Source organism: Poeciliopsis prolifica, unplaced genomic scaffold (assembly GCF_027474105.1).
Source record: "Poeciliopsis prolifica strain line A6 unplaced genomic scaffold, Auburn_PproV2 SCAFFOLD119, whole genome shotgun sequence".
Lineage (NCBI taxonomy): Eukaryota > Metazoa > Chordata > Actinopteri > Cyprinodontiformes > Poeciliidae > Poeciliopsis > Poeciliopsis prolifica.
Genome location: NW_026562494.1, coordinates 123,547 through 138,168, shown reverse-complemented (window position 1 = coordinate 138,168; position 14,622 = coordinate 123,547). Strand labels below are relative to the sequence as shown.

The following is a 14,622-nucleotide window of genomic DNA, read 5'->3' as shown; positions in this document are numbered from 1 at the left end:
TGCAGGATTTTATTCAGTCTGATCAGAAAAATCACGAATCTGCAAGAAAGCTCAACAACAACAAGCAATAAGCGTATTGTTCTGAAGTGAACTGGATGTGCCACATTGTTTTGTGGGATTTCTTTGTGGCTCAGAGAACTTATCTGTCCAATTTTCCCGTGATGAAAACCTTTCGTTAATTTGGGTTTTGATTGATCTGCATACTCAATCGCTATCATGGTCATGTGGCCGTTTTCTGACATGATCAAATTCTTTGTCCTAAACTCTGTAAAGAGTTTAACACAGCAGCTTTAGTTTCTTTTTAAATCTGTCTGCATTACATATAACTCCAAACAATGAATTATAATATATCAGAATAATGTTTGAGTTAGTAAACTGTCAATATGACTGAGGAAAACTTCGTTTTTATCTAAACTCCACATTAAATGTAAATAATGCAGCATTATCAAGACTGTAGTTCCCACGATGGCCACCAGAGGTCGGAAATACCCCGCTCTGAATATAGAGATGAGTTTGTAGAGCTGCAGCTGGTTTCTGACTTCTGTTAAGTTGATCACGTTTATATCTTTCTCATTATAAATATTGATATTGTGGTCTGTCTAATGGACTTTAATATATAGATGTGTTATTTACATACAAATAACTCTATATCTACCAAATAAGGTACATATTAATACAATAACAGGTTTGTTTGCCAAGATGATGAGTTTCCGGTTTAGTCAGGAGAATTTTTAAGAAATAATTATTCTGGAAAACAGAATAATTACTATAATTTGGCCCAATTATATAATAATAATATCGTAAGAAAATTGCACAATTAAGCTTTCTTACAATATAATAAACTTCCAAGCTAAAATGTACTTTCAGGAGAATTTAGTTCCTTGTGTTTTACTTTGAAAGAACCCAGAGGAAGTGCTTTTCACATATCTGCTCTCTAGCTTTACTTTTGCTGTCGTTACACACTGTGTCCACTAGGGGGCTAGAAGGCTAAGTTAGCAGTTAGCTGGTTTCCCGCTCCTGATCTGCTAATGAAGCCCTTGTTGCTCTCTTGGTGTCTCTATTTTTATTTCTTAAATCTTCGTCCTATTTGAACATGAAATCAATGTTTTGTTTGTGAAGTAGAGATGAACCAGATCGCAAACTTTGAGCGGAGCTAACGATGTTAGCGATGCTAACAGACTAGCAGCAGCTTCAGAGGAGCTGTGGCTCCTAAACTATTAGTATCAGATTAGGCCGGTATTCGCCCTCTAGTGGACCCAGATAGTAACTACAGCCACGTCATAAGTTAGAGAGTTAACGTTGCACATTCACTTCCGGCGTGTTCTTTCACATTAAGATCGATAGAAACGGGTCATTTTACTGTTTGCTTTTATTTGAAATAATATATTTAACTTTTATTAAACAACAAAACCATACACAAAAGCAGCAAATTAAACTCCGCTGAGGTTTTTTCCACATATAATTTTCTTATTTCTTCAGACAGATAAAAGTATTTAAATAACATTAATGTGTGTGATACATCAATTCACAGATTAACTCAGTCATGGTTTTCTGATTGATTGCGAAAAATTAATTGCAGACTCGGCAACAAATTTTCATTGAATCCAACCACTCGTAATATTTTAAACTGTATCAATTTTTCACATTTAATTATTCCCCGTAAGGTTTTTTCATGTTTAATGTTTGGATTTTCAGTGTGAACTAGAAGCAGAAAGATGAAAACATCCCGCAGAGATTCCAAACACCGAATTTAAATATGTCAGAATAATATTTGAGTTAGTAAACTGTGGATAGGACTCAGGAAGACTGTTAGTTTTTCTCAAAACTCCACATTAAGTGGATATTAAACGTAACTACTGCAGCATTATCAGCACTGTAGTTCCCACTATGGCCACCAGAGGGCGGAAATACCCCGCTCTGAATATAGAGGCGAGTTGTCATTATAAATATTAATATTATGGTCTGTCTAACGAACTGATAGTTGATTTGACATATAGATGTGTTATTTACATATTGATAACTCATCTATATATCAAGTAAATTACATATTAATGTTTCCTGATTAAATAATTCACGGGTTTGTTCGCCAAGATGCTTTGTTTTCTGTTTTGTCAGGAGAATATTTTGAAATTTTATTTTTTCTGGAAAACAAAATAATTACGATAATTTGGCTTCAGAGCCCAATAATGTAATTTATACCATACCGGAAGAAAATGACATACTTATGCTTTCTGATACATTCATAAACTAATAAGCTAAATGTACTTACGGGGGAATTTAGTTCCTTGTGTTTTACTTTGAAAGAATCCAAAGGAAGTGCTAATCATATATTAGTTCTCTAACTTTACTCTGTTTGTCGTTACATACTGTGTCCACTAGGGGGCAGAAGGCTAAGTTAGCAGTTAGCTGGTTTCCGCTGCCGATCGGCTATGAAGCCCTTGTTGCTCTCTTGGTGTTTCTGTTGTTATTTCTCAAATCTTCTTCCTATTGTAACATGAAATCAGTGTTTATCTGTCAGTGTGAACTAGAAGCAGCTCCACAGAGATGAAAACATCCCGCAGAGACTCTGAGCGGAGCTAACGATGCTAACTGACTAGCAGCATCTTGTTTTACACAAAAACTGATTATCAGCAGCTGCAGATTTAAACTCTGATGCTGAACAGCAGCGACTGTCCTTCAGTTCACTGATCATCACTCACTAATGTATTATTAAAACTTGTATAAAGGATTAAGGAAATTAATAATCGCTCATAGATTTTTTATTAAAGTAGCGTAAATGATTTTAGTGTGTAGTTACAATGTGTGACCACAAGAGGCGGTAGAAAGCGAGTCTCTTCCAGAAAATAAAATTAAAAGTTAATCTGTTTGCTACAGTGCGCGGATATTTTTTATTTATTTATCAAAACATTTATTGGCTTTTCCATTTTATTAATTGTCCTTTCGATGATTTTATCCAGCTTGATGCTCTGATCTCAGCTGGTTGAAGCTTATCACTAATAAATATGTTTTTGTTGATATTTGTAGCTTTTTGACACTTTGATTCTGAAAATTAGCCACAGTTAATTTTTTTTTTTACAGAATGAAATGTTTTTTCAGCTACATTTTTATCAAGAGTCATAGAAATGATTACTTTCTGAGTAGTTGTTGTTCACTTTGTGTTTAAATGATTTTAACGATTTATCTCCGTCTCTAATAACATACAAGTATAAAATATATAGCTTATTATTCATAGGATTGAGTTAATAAATCTGTTGTCATTAGAAACAATTTAGTGAAAAGTTTAAAGTTTATCAGTTTTATGATGGTTGATTGAGTTCTTACTGCCCTCTGGTGGTGAACTATCACACCTACAGACATTCTTCATGTAAATTGTTCAACTGGATGTTAATCTTAGTTTAATTTACATTTTATAAAGTCAGATCAAGTCAGCTTACATTACTGTTTAATTTAAAGTCACTTCAGTATTTACACAATCTGATCAGAAAAACGTCCTGAAAAGAGTTTAATACAGCAGATTTATTTTCGTTTTAAATCTGTCTTCATTTCATATATAATTCCAAACACCGAATTTAAATATGTCAGAATAATATTTGAGTTAGTAAACTGTGGATAGGACTCAGGAATACTGTTAGTTTTTCTCAAAACTCCACATTAAGTGGATATTAAACGTAACTACTGCAGCATTATCAGGACTCTAGTTCCCACTATGGCCACCAGAGGGCGGAAATACCCCGCTCTGAATATAGAGGCGAGTTGTCATTATAAATATTAATATTATGGTCTGTCTAACGAACTGATAGTTGATTTGACATATAGATGTGTTATTTACATATTGATAACTCATCTATATATCAAGTAAATTACATATTAATGTTTCCTGATTAAATAATTCACGGGTTTGTTCGCCAAGATGCTTTGTTTTCTGTTTTGTCAGGAGAATATTTTTGAAATATTTATTTTTCTGGAAAACAGAATAATTACGATAATTTGGCTTCAGAGCCCAATAATGTAATTTATACCATACCGGAAGAAAATGACATAGTTATGCTTTCTGATACATTCATAAACTAATAAGCTAAAATGTACTTACGGGGGAATTTAGTTCCTTGTGTTTACTTTGAAAGAATCCAAAGGAAGTGCTAATCACATATTAGTTCTCTAACTTTACTCTGTTTGTCGTTACATACTGTGTCCACTAGGGGGAAGAAGGCTAAGTTAGCAGTTAGCTGGTTTCCCGCTGCCGATCGGCTAATGAAGCCTTGTTGCTCTCTTGGTGTTTCTGTTGTTATTTCTCAATCTTCTTCCTATTGTAACATGAAATCAGTGTTTTATCTGTCAGTGTGAACTAGAAGCAGCTCCACAAAGATGAAAACATCCCGCAGAGACTCTGAGCGGAGCTAACGATGCTAACTGACTAGCAGCATCTTGTTTTACACAAAAACTGATTATCAGCAGCTGCAGATTTAAACTCTGATGCTGAACAGCAGCGACTGTCCTTCAGTTCACTGATAATCACTCACTAATGTATTATTAAACTTGTATAAAGGAATAAGGAAATTAATAATCGCTCATAGATTTATTATTAAAGTAGCGTAAATGATTTTAGTGTGTAGTTACAATGTGTGACCACAATAGGGCGGTAGAAAGCGAGTCTCTTCCAGAAAACAAAATTAAAAAAATCTGTTTGCTACAGTGCGCGGATATTTTTTATTATTTATCAAAACATTTATTGGCTTTTCCATTTTATTAATTGTCCTTTCGATGATTTTATCCAGCTTGATGCTCTGATCTCAGCTGTTGAAGCTTATCACTAATAAATATGTTTTTGTTAATATTTGTAGCTTTTTGACACTTTGATTCTCAAAATTAGCCACAGTTAATATATATATATTTTTTACAGAATGAAATGTAATGTTTTTTCAGCTACATTTTTATCAAGAGTATAGAAATGATTACTTTCTGAGTAGTTGTTGTTCTCTTTGTGTTTAAATGATTTTAACGATTTATCTCCGTCTAATAACATACAAGTATAAAATATATAGATTATTATTCATAGGATTGAGTTAATAAAGCTGTTGTCATTAGAAACAATTTAGTGAAAAGTTTAAAGTTTATCAGTTTTATGATGGTTGATTGAGTTCTTACTGCCCTCTGGTGGTGAACTATCATAACTACAGTCATTTTGATGTTTAGTTTGTTTTAAGTTTTAGTTTATGAAGTCAGATCAAGTCAGATTTACATTACTGTTGTGAAATAAAAGTCACTGCAGGATTTTATTAGAAAAAAAATTATTAGAAAAACGTTTAAAACAGCAGCTTGATTTTATGATTTACATCTATTTTCATTTCATATATAACTCCAACCAGTGAAGTAAAATGTGTCAGTAATATATGAGTCAGAAAACTGCGGATATGTCTCAGGAAGACTGTTAGTTTCTCTCTAAATTCCACATTAATTGATATTAAAAGTAAATGCAGCATTATCATACTGTAGTTCCCACTATGGACACGAGAGGGCGGAAATTCCCCGCTTTCATATAGAGGTGAGTTTGTAGAGCTGCAGCTGGTTTCAGACGTTTGTTAAGTTGATCACATTTATGTCATTTTCATTATAAATATTAATATTATTATGGTCGGTCTAATGGACTGACAGTTGATTTGATATATAGATGTGTTATTAACATATTGATAACTCATCTATATCTCCTAAGTAAATTCCCCTCTTATGCTTTCTGATAGAATAATAAACTAACAAGCTAAAATGTACATACGGGAGAATTTAGGTCATGTTTTATTTTTGAAAGAATCCAAAGGAAGTGCTATTCACATAAATGCTCTCTGGCTTTACTCTTGTTGTAGTTGCAGACGTTGGACAGTATGGGCCCCTAGTGTCCACTAGGGGGCCAGAAGGCTAAGTTAGCAGTTAGCTAGATTCCCGCTAATGAAGCCCTTGTTGCTCTCTTGGTGTTTCTGTTATTTCTTAAATCTTCTTCATATTTTAACATGAAATCAGAGTTTATCTGTCAGTGTGAACTAGAAGCATCTCCACAGAGTTGAAAACATCCCGCAGAAACTCTGAGCGGAGCTAAAGATGCTAACAGACTAGCAGCGGCTTCAGAGGAACTGTGGTTCTTAAAACTGGAGCTTCAGCTCAAACAGAGCTGAAACAAAGTCTGGTTGAGGCGATAAGATGCTGAGCTTCCGGTCTGAAGGTAGAAAAATATTTATGAAAAGTTAAATTATTCTGCAAAACAGTCAGAATGATGTTGATGTTTTAGCTGCAGAGCCGCGAAACTGAACTATTAATATCAGAGCAGGGCGGTTTCTGCCCTCTAGCGGACCCAGATGATAACTACACCTACTTGATAAAGTTAGAGCGTTTACAAACTACATTCTTTCCGGTGAGTACTTTCACATTAAGAGCCATAGAAACGAGTTCCTTTGTTAGCTTTCATTTGAAATAAGACATTTTACTTCTGTTGTTTTTCTCTTTGAAACAATAAACGTTTATTCAAAAGCAGCAAATTAAATTTTACTCATCTCAAACTGAAATGATTATCAATTCATAAAAGTATTTAAATAACATTAACAACCAATCTCTGACCCGGTTCTATCTCTGACCCGGTTCTCTCTGACCCGGTTCTCTTTGACTCTCTTGTGTTTATGAAATCAGTTCCTACATTCAGAGACTCAATCTGAAATGTTCTTTAGAAGAAACTTCATCTGGTTCTGATGTTGAAGCTGCAGCTTGAATCCGTCTCAGGATTCGGATCAGAATCCAGTTCGTATCACCGATCAGCATCACTGTGGCTCCAGAACCTGGCCTATCTCTACCTACAGGCCGGAGGAGGCCAAGAGGTCAGAGGGCAGAACCACAACTGGACCTGGTGCCGTCATGTCGATGTTTTTTAGATTTAATCTAAAAATTAAAGAATTTTTTAGATTAAATCTATCTAATGTAGAATTAGATTTTGAGATTTAATTTATTTCTTTTTCTTGCTGCGAATCTCCGGTGAGTTCTGTGCTATAATTAGCTCGTTAGCTATCGATTAGCCACAAGCTAATGTTTTGCTGTTTTGTATTAAAGGTTGGATTGTCATGAAATTTTATAGTTTAAAGTTGAAAGGAAAAAAACAATCGGCGATACTTGTTTATGGGTCAGAATGCATGTTTTACATGATGTTTGTAAGTGAATTAGAAATGTTTCTCGCTAATATTCTGCTAATATTGCACCTTTTCTTTTGAAATGGTGACACTGATGAGGTATTTAATTTATTTCGCTGTATGGAATTTAAGAGTGCTAAAAAATAAGATATTGATGTAAATTCAGTGAATATTATTTTTGTGATGTTTGTTGAGTTAAAAGACAAAAGTTATTTATCACAAGTACAAATAATTTTATCTACACGGAGAGGAGATAAAATTTCACTGAGGTGACTTAGAGTTGCATAATAACACTAAAGTGAAAGATATTTCTGCTACATGCAGGTTGTTTTTTTTGTGTTGAGGAACAACTCATGAAAAACAGCGAGCCAGGATCCACAAGATCAGATTCACATTGTGTCCACTACGATGCCAAAGAAGAACCTTCTGTTCCACTAGATGGGTGGGATTGGGTTAGGGTTAGCTACAACATGACATTCAGATCTGAAAACTGAACTGAAACCGAATCAAAGGAAAAGAAACCCCTGAACTTGACTGACTTGACTTAGGACTCCTAGAGGAAAACATTGACTATTTTGTTCTGTTCGTGTATTGCCAAAATGTGTAATAAATATGTGTTTTGTTCAACTCTTTGTTTCACTTTTTCCTCCTGAGATGAACCTAGTTTCTGATACGCTAATTGATCATAAAGATTTATAGTCACTGATTCCCTTGTCGTACGTGACTACCAGGTTAGTAGACCTTACATTTATGATTAGAGTAATAATAAATACAAAATGTTTAAATTCTCAGTAAGCAGTGACCAGACTCTAAATTTGTGTGTTCTCTCTGCAGGTTCTTATTTTGAAATCTACCTGGGTAAAATCAGAGACCTGCTGGACGGTGAGTCTGTTCTCCCACTTCCACGTTCTGACCTTCAGAATCCACATTTTACTGAGGATCTTTCTCAATTCTAGCACCAGCTGAGTTTTGAGATCTTTGTCTTGCTTTCAGTGTCGAAGACGAACCTCGCTGCATGAAGACAAGAACAGAGTGCCCTATGTAAAGGTCAGAAAGACGAGTTTCAACTTCTTCAATGAGGGTTAGATCTGGTTTGACACAAACATATTTTCGATGTTTTTATCTGTAAATGATGTTGTTCCAGCTGTAACGGGCCTCTCTGTTTCAGGGCTGCACTGAGCGCTTCGTGTCCAGTCCTGAGGAAGTGATGGACGTCATCGACGAGGGAAAGGCCAATCGGCACGTGGCAGTGACAAGTACGTAAACATATTTATTTATCACATTTATTCAATTATAACTTTTTACAAAAACAGAAAATATGTAGAACAAGTCTAAGACATGTTTTGTGCCTGCTGCAGATTTACCATTTTTGTTTTATACTGAAGTCTAATTCTGCAATCATGAACTTTTTGATCTGTGTTTTGTTGCTGCATGCCTTTATTGATATCATTTAGACAAATAACACATTTTCTCTCAGTTTCAGCTGCTATACTGTGGATTTTCTGTGCAAAATGAAATTTCACATCAAAAAGTACAAAAATAACCTGAACTACCTACTGTTGGCCAGTAGGGTGCAGTAAGCCCGAGAGCATTTAAAATGCATTTGCAAAAAAATATTTGGTTAAAAATTATTTCCATAAAGATATCAAAAATCTTGTTCAAAAAACATATTTTTTGCTGGTAAATATTTCCTGTTAGGGTTTATTTTTCCTACTAAATATCTTTATTATGTTGTTGGATGGAGTAAAATCAAACGATCTTTTGGGAAATTGAGTTTTTCTCACCAAAAAACACAATCTGGTAAATGATTATATGTGCAACTGCTGCAGAAAATGGATTAAAACAATCTTTTAATTGACTTTTTTATCTTCTGTCATCATTGCCTATGTGGCGTTGGCTTATTTAAAAGGGACTTTCTTTACATAAAATGAGCAGAAGATGATTTATGATGATATATATTTTTTTAATGAATGATTTTTCTGTTTTCTGCTGCAGACATGAATGAGCACAGCTCTCGCAGCCACAGCATCTTTCTGATCAACATCAAGCAGGAAAACGTGGAAACGGAGAAGAAACTGTCAGGGAAGCTTTACCTGGTGGATCTGGCCGGCAGCGAGAAGGTCAGTCTGAGATTAATGAGGTCGCATTCCTCTGCTGAGCTGTGAGATTCATAAAGTCCGATTGTTTGACAGGTCAGCAAGACCGGAGCAGAGGGGGCGGTGCATCAACAAATCTCTGTCGGCGTTGGGGAACGTCATCTCGGCTCTGGCTGAGGGAACGGTGAGTTGGTTCTCCCTGAGGTTCTGATGGAGCGAGTTGGAGATGGTTGATCTGATCCCGGTTCCCCCAGAAAACCCACGTGCCGTACAGAGACAGCAAGATGACCCGGATCCTGCAGGACTCCCTGGGAGGAAACTGCCGCACCACCATCATCATCTGCTGCTCGCCGTCCGTCTACAACGAGGCCGAGACCAAGTCCACGCTCATGTTTGGACAGAGGTACTCCTGGCTTCTTCTCTGGAGCGACAGCTAAAGGAAACACATTCAGGTTTGGATCTCGGCTGCTTCTAAGAACAGTCCAAACGCTGCGAAAAACTAATGTTAATGTTATTTTGTTGTTGTTTTCTTTGGTTTACTAAAAACCTCCAGAATGTAACGTCACAAATTAGCAAACAGTTACTAGCAACCCAAGCTGAGCTTCAGTATGTTTGATACAATGGCTGCTGGAAAAGACAAGTGTTTTGTGGTTGTCTTACCATCCAGAAACCATTCGCTGCATTCTTGTTGCTTGTGCTGGAGGCTCTTCTTGACTTGTTGTCTGGAGGCCGACAAATATCATTTCAGGGGCCTCAAATGGCCCTCAGCCGCAGTTTGGACACCCCATCTGTAGATGTTGATTGAAGTAAAGTTGGGGAATTTAAAAGTGATGCTCCCTTTTTATTGTGTCCTCTCTGCAATGAATTGAGAGTGTAATCAGCTCCACATCATGATACTGCCACCACCATGCGTGTCAGATGTCATGTATGTTCGCCTGCAGTGTTTCAGATCTTTGGGTCGTGTGCAGGTGAAAGTTGATGTCAGTTCTGCAAACTAACTCAGGTGTTCAAAGTGAGGGACGCGCCATTTACGGCCCGAGGACTGATTTAGTGCGGGACTCAAAGCACAAAAAGAAAATAAATCAGGACAAAACTACAACTTTTAAATGAAAATCATGTTAGATGCATCACACAGTGATCATCTGTTTCTAGCTTTTGGTTCCCTTCTATTGTCATGGTATCTAGAACATGCACTCATTGTCTTTTACTCAAAACTTCACATCTATGAACTAAAATCTGCTTTTAGTTGCTGGATTCAAGCTTCCAGACATTTTATTTTTATTAGCAAGAGTAGATAAATACTTTTTCAGTTTTTTTCATTTACAAAAAATTCTACAAAAAACCCTCTGAGTAATTTTACTTTTTAAATTTAAATATTTATGCTTTGTTTATTGTTGAGTATATTAAAAGAATCACAACAATTTTGTGATTTTATTTGTTAAAAATGTCATTTTTTGGCTTTCAGTTATTTTGTCCCAAATACATTTGAACCCTCCTGATGTGCAGATGTTGTGATGGACTGATGGTGGCCATCTTGTCTGTTCAGGGCGAAGACATCAGAACACGGTGTGTGTGAACCTGGAGCTGACCGCAGAGGAGTGGAAGAAGAAATACGAGAAGGAGAAGAACAAGAGCCTGAAGAGCGCCATCCAGAGGCTGGAGGCTGAACTGAACCGCTGGAGGAACGGTACGTGGAAAACGTTACAATCTGCTGAGTCTGCATTGTGTCCCCATCCTCACTCTTCCTCATCCGCTGTTGGTTAGTAACCACAGAGACTCCTCCTCCTCCTCTGTAGCCATTGTTCTTTAAATCTTGCTGAGTTTGTTGCTGATGGAAAATGTTCCTAAGCATTAAATCAACATCCCCTCTACACACACACACACACACACACACACACACACACACACACACACACACACACACACACACACACACACACACACACACACACACACACACACACACATACACACACACACATACACACACACACATATTCTAGCAGCTGCAGCCAGACCTGGACGGGTTTCTGGGTCTCTACGGCCTCATCATGACCGCATGTTCATCAAGGAGAAGGTGGGTCCAAACCCAACAGAACCAGGCAGAACCAGGCAGAACATGTTTCCATGACGGGTCAAACCAGGAACACATTATTATTTAAGACCAAGATTATCATAATCAAGAAGACAGATCAGTAAACTTTACATTTTAATGACCATTTAGCTCTAGAACTGGAAAACATTTTAAATATCTAAAATCAATAAAACAAGTGATAAAATATCAAAACTATCCTTCAATAAAAAGCTGGTTGAGATTAAAACCTGTTTGTTTGGTAGAAAAAGGAAAACAATAAACAGTTTTCCTGAAACATTAAGTCATTTTTCTGCCTTTAACACATTCAGCAGTGAATACATGAGGATGATTGACAGCACTAAGCCCCTCCTCCTGGCTCTGATGGTGGTTTTGCTGCAGGTCGATATTTTCACAGTCGATCAGCTTCATAACAAACTGTCATCACAAACATATTTTTATAAATTCGTTCTTTCAGACGGTTTGTGAGTTTTCAGAACTTATTCTGGACCTTCTGTGTTCCAGTTCTTCAGAACCAAAGCGAAGGGCTCAGACGATGGAACCTACGCTGTGAGTCCCGTCGTCTCGTCGTGTCGCAGCTCAGATTTCTCTTGAATTCGTCTTCATGTGTTTTTGTGTTCAGTCTCTCAGCAGAGCGACGGGCGACACCTACGAGCCGCTGATGACCGACCCGGAGCGAGGACGGGTGAGTCCAGATGTCCGGTTCTGAAGGTTCTGGTTCTGTTCAGATGCTTCATCTTGTTTCTTCTCGTTGTGTCTCTCAGAACGCCGAGCGCCGGATGACTCCACCTACACGGTACCAGACGAACCGTCCAGAACAGAACCGCAGTGACCTCTGGATGTTTATCTACTGGTTCTGTTTGGGTTCAGGGCCTGCAGAAACGATCAGAACCGACGTATAAAGAGCTTCCTGTGAGGAGAGGTGAGCGTCTGAACACGATGAGGTTCTGTCAGGTTCTGGAACCGGTTGCATTAAAAACTCTTGTTTTTGCAGCGTCAGCGGAAGAACGAGCAGGTTTACCAGGTGAGTACCGACCGGACCGGACCGGACCGCTCTGGACGGACGCTCGACCCGTCCAACATCTGCTCTGATCAGCTGATTGATTAACTGATGGGCTGCTTTCAGGGTCTGAGCTCGGTCACCAGAGACACTACGACTCCCTGCAGATGCAGCCGCTTCCGGCCCGCTAACCGGGTCGGTTCTGAAGAATCCTGCAGATCAGCACCAAGTTTTACTCTGATTGGACCCGACGGCTCCTCAACATCTGGAATTTAAGGCTTTTCCCACCAGATTTGGAGCTTTAAAATTCTGAATATGACAGTTTTTTTATTTAGAGCTCATCAATGTGATCAATAGTTTGATTAGTTTAAATGGAAATCAATAATTCCACTCATTAATTAGCATTCGATGCCGAGAAGTTTCACTGTTGTGTAAATATTTGTATGAGGATGAAAACAGGAGGAAACCTGCTCAATAGTTTCTGCTTCTAATGTCTGACTGTGTGAAGTCTGAAGAACCTGAAGTCAGTTTGAACTGGATGGAAACACAAGAAGGACAATTTAAACACATTTAGTCAAATCAGAGATAAAATCAAATGAAAATAGATATTTAGGTTAACATTAATATGATGGACATTATGATCATTTAATTGTATTCTACTGTTTTTAATCATATTTCTTGTCTCCTATGACTCATTTTTATTAACTTTTGTTGTTTTTTTATGTTTTCCTGAGAATTTCTGCTGTTTTAGAATGTTATTAAATGTAAAGCTTTTATCTGATGATTAAATGAGTCTTAAATAAACATCTGTTACTCATTTCTGCCTCCTGGTGGACAGAATGAAGGTTTGCAATAATAAAGATTTACCTATAATTTATTCAATTTTGCAGTAGAATTAGTTACTTATTTAATTGGAAGATTGTTCACTCATAATTTGGGTAAATGTTATAATGTTATCAGTGAAATAATCTGCATGATTCATCAATATTAAGAAATAATTGACTGAAAAGAAGCTCATGTGTTTTGCTGAAGTTATTAGTCACTGGCTCCTCTAGTGAGGGACCAGACCAAGAGCAGCAAGAGACCAACTAGAACTAGAAGTCAGGGTTTCCTCTGCTTCATCAGCCTGCCGGGCTGATACTGTTGTACTGTAGTGAGAAGGGCGGAGCCTGAGGTGAGTCAGGAACAATAAGATCAGGAGAACAGATTATTCACTTTTTATCAGTAAAACAATCAGAGGAGGGCTTCACAACCCTCCTCTGAATTATGACACTCAAAACTTTGTAATATTTTAACCCAAAAACGCAGTGGGGGCCGCTGATGGACGACCTTATGACCCCACCCTGAAGTGTTCCCAGGAAATTCCTGCATCAGGAATTTTGTGTTAAATGATATTTACTAGTTTGATTTGATCTGAAACCTTCACCTTCCATTTATGACACATCAGAAAAGGTTCCTGCTGGATGGATCTTAATGTTTGGAGGTTGAACCTTTTTTTTTTCAGGCATGTTGGCAACGAGAAACATTCCTGCACAGCAGAGACAGAAACTGGTAAACATCTTCCAGTGAACGGCTGCAGCAAGTTAAAACCTGTTTGTAACTCTGCAGGTTTTTAACTTTGTTGGAAACGTTTGAGACAAACTAGTTGAAAAACTTAAAGCCTCCATCTAAGAGAGGCCAAAGATTAAAGAAGTTTATGTTCAGTAGTGAAGGAGGATCAGGTGAGAATCATCATGGAAAGACCAAAGATAAAATGAAAAATAAAAAGATTAGAAACTGAAAAAGTTGTGAAATCTTTGCCATTTAGGAAAATGTTAAACTTTAAAAAATGTTGTGGACTATGTTTCAGATTCTTTATTTTATTATTATTATTATTATTATTATTATTGATTTGACTTTTAAATGAACTTTCTGGCCAAAATTTAGCATCAAAGCTAAAAAGATAATTAAATGTGTAGCAGTTGAATGAAGTTAGCTAATGCTAATGCTAATTAATGTCTATGGTGACCTTTGACCTTCCTGCCAGGGTTCTTGAGTTATTCTGAAATGTTTGTCTTTTTATTTAGAAAAGTAAACAAAAACTATTTTAAACAGGATCAGGAACTGAAGTCGGTCATGTAGTGAAAGACGACTGGATGGATCCGACTGACTGAAACTTTAACAACAAACATCCACAAGTTACTGGATGATAAAAACTATTTCCTCCTTTCTGGGTCTTTTTCTTCTGCCCAGATCATTGATTAATATCTGGATCAATACAGTGGAGATGCA

At 37.0% G+C, this 14,622-nt stretch overlaps 1 long non-coding RNA gene and 1 pseudogene across 1 annotated transcript; both read left to right on the top strand.

The window, feature by feature from the left end:
• The first annotated feature begins 465 nt into the window (after positions 1–465).
• Positions 466–9,696, top strand: LOC129354851 (kinesin heavy chain-like; annotated as a pseudogene).
• Positions 9,697–10,827: 1,131 nt separating this feature from the next.
• Positions 10,828–12,036, top strand: LOC129354835 (uncharacterized). The gene is made up of 3 exons (XR_008605201.1): positions 10,828–10,946; positions 11,856–11,900; positions 11,974–12,036. It is a non-coding gene; the product is annotated as an uncharacterized LOC129354835 (long non-coding RNA).
• Positions 12,037–14,622: the final 2,586 nt, after the last annotated feature.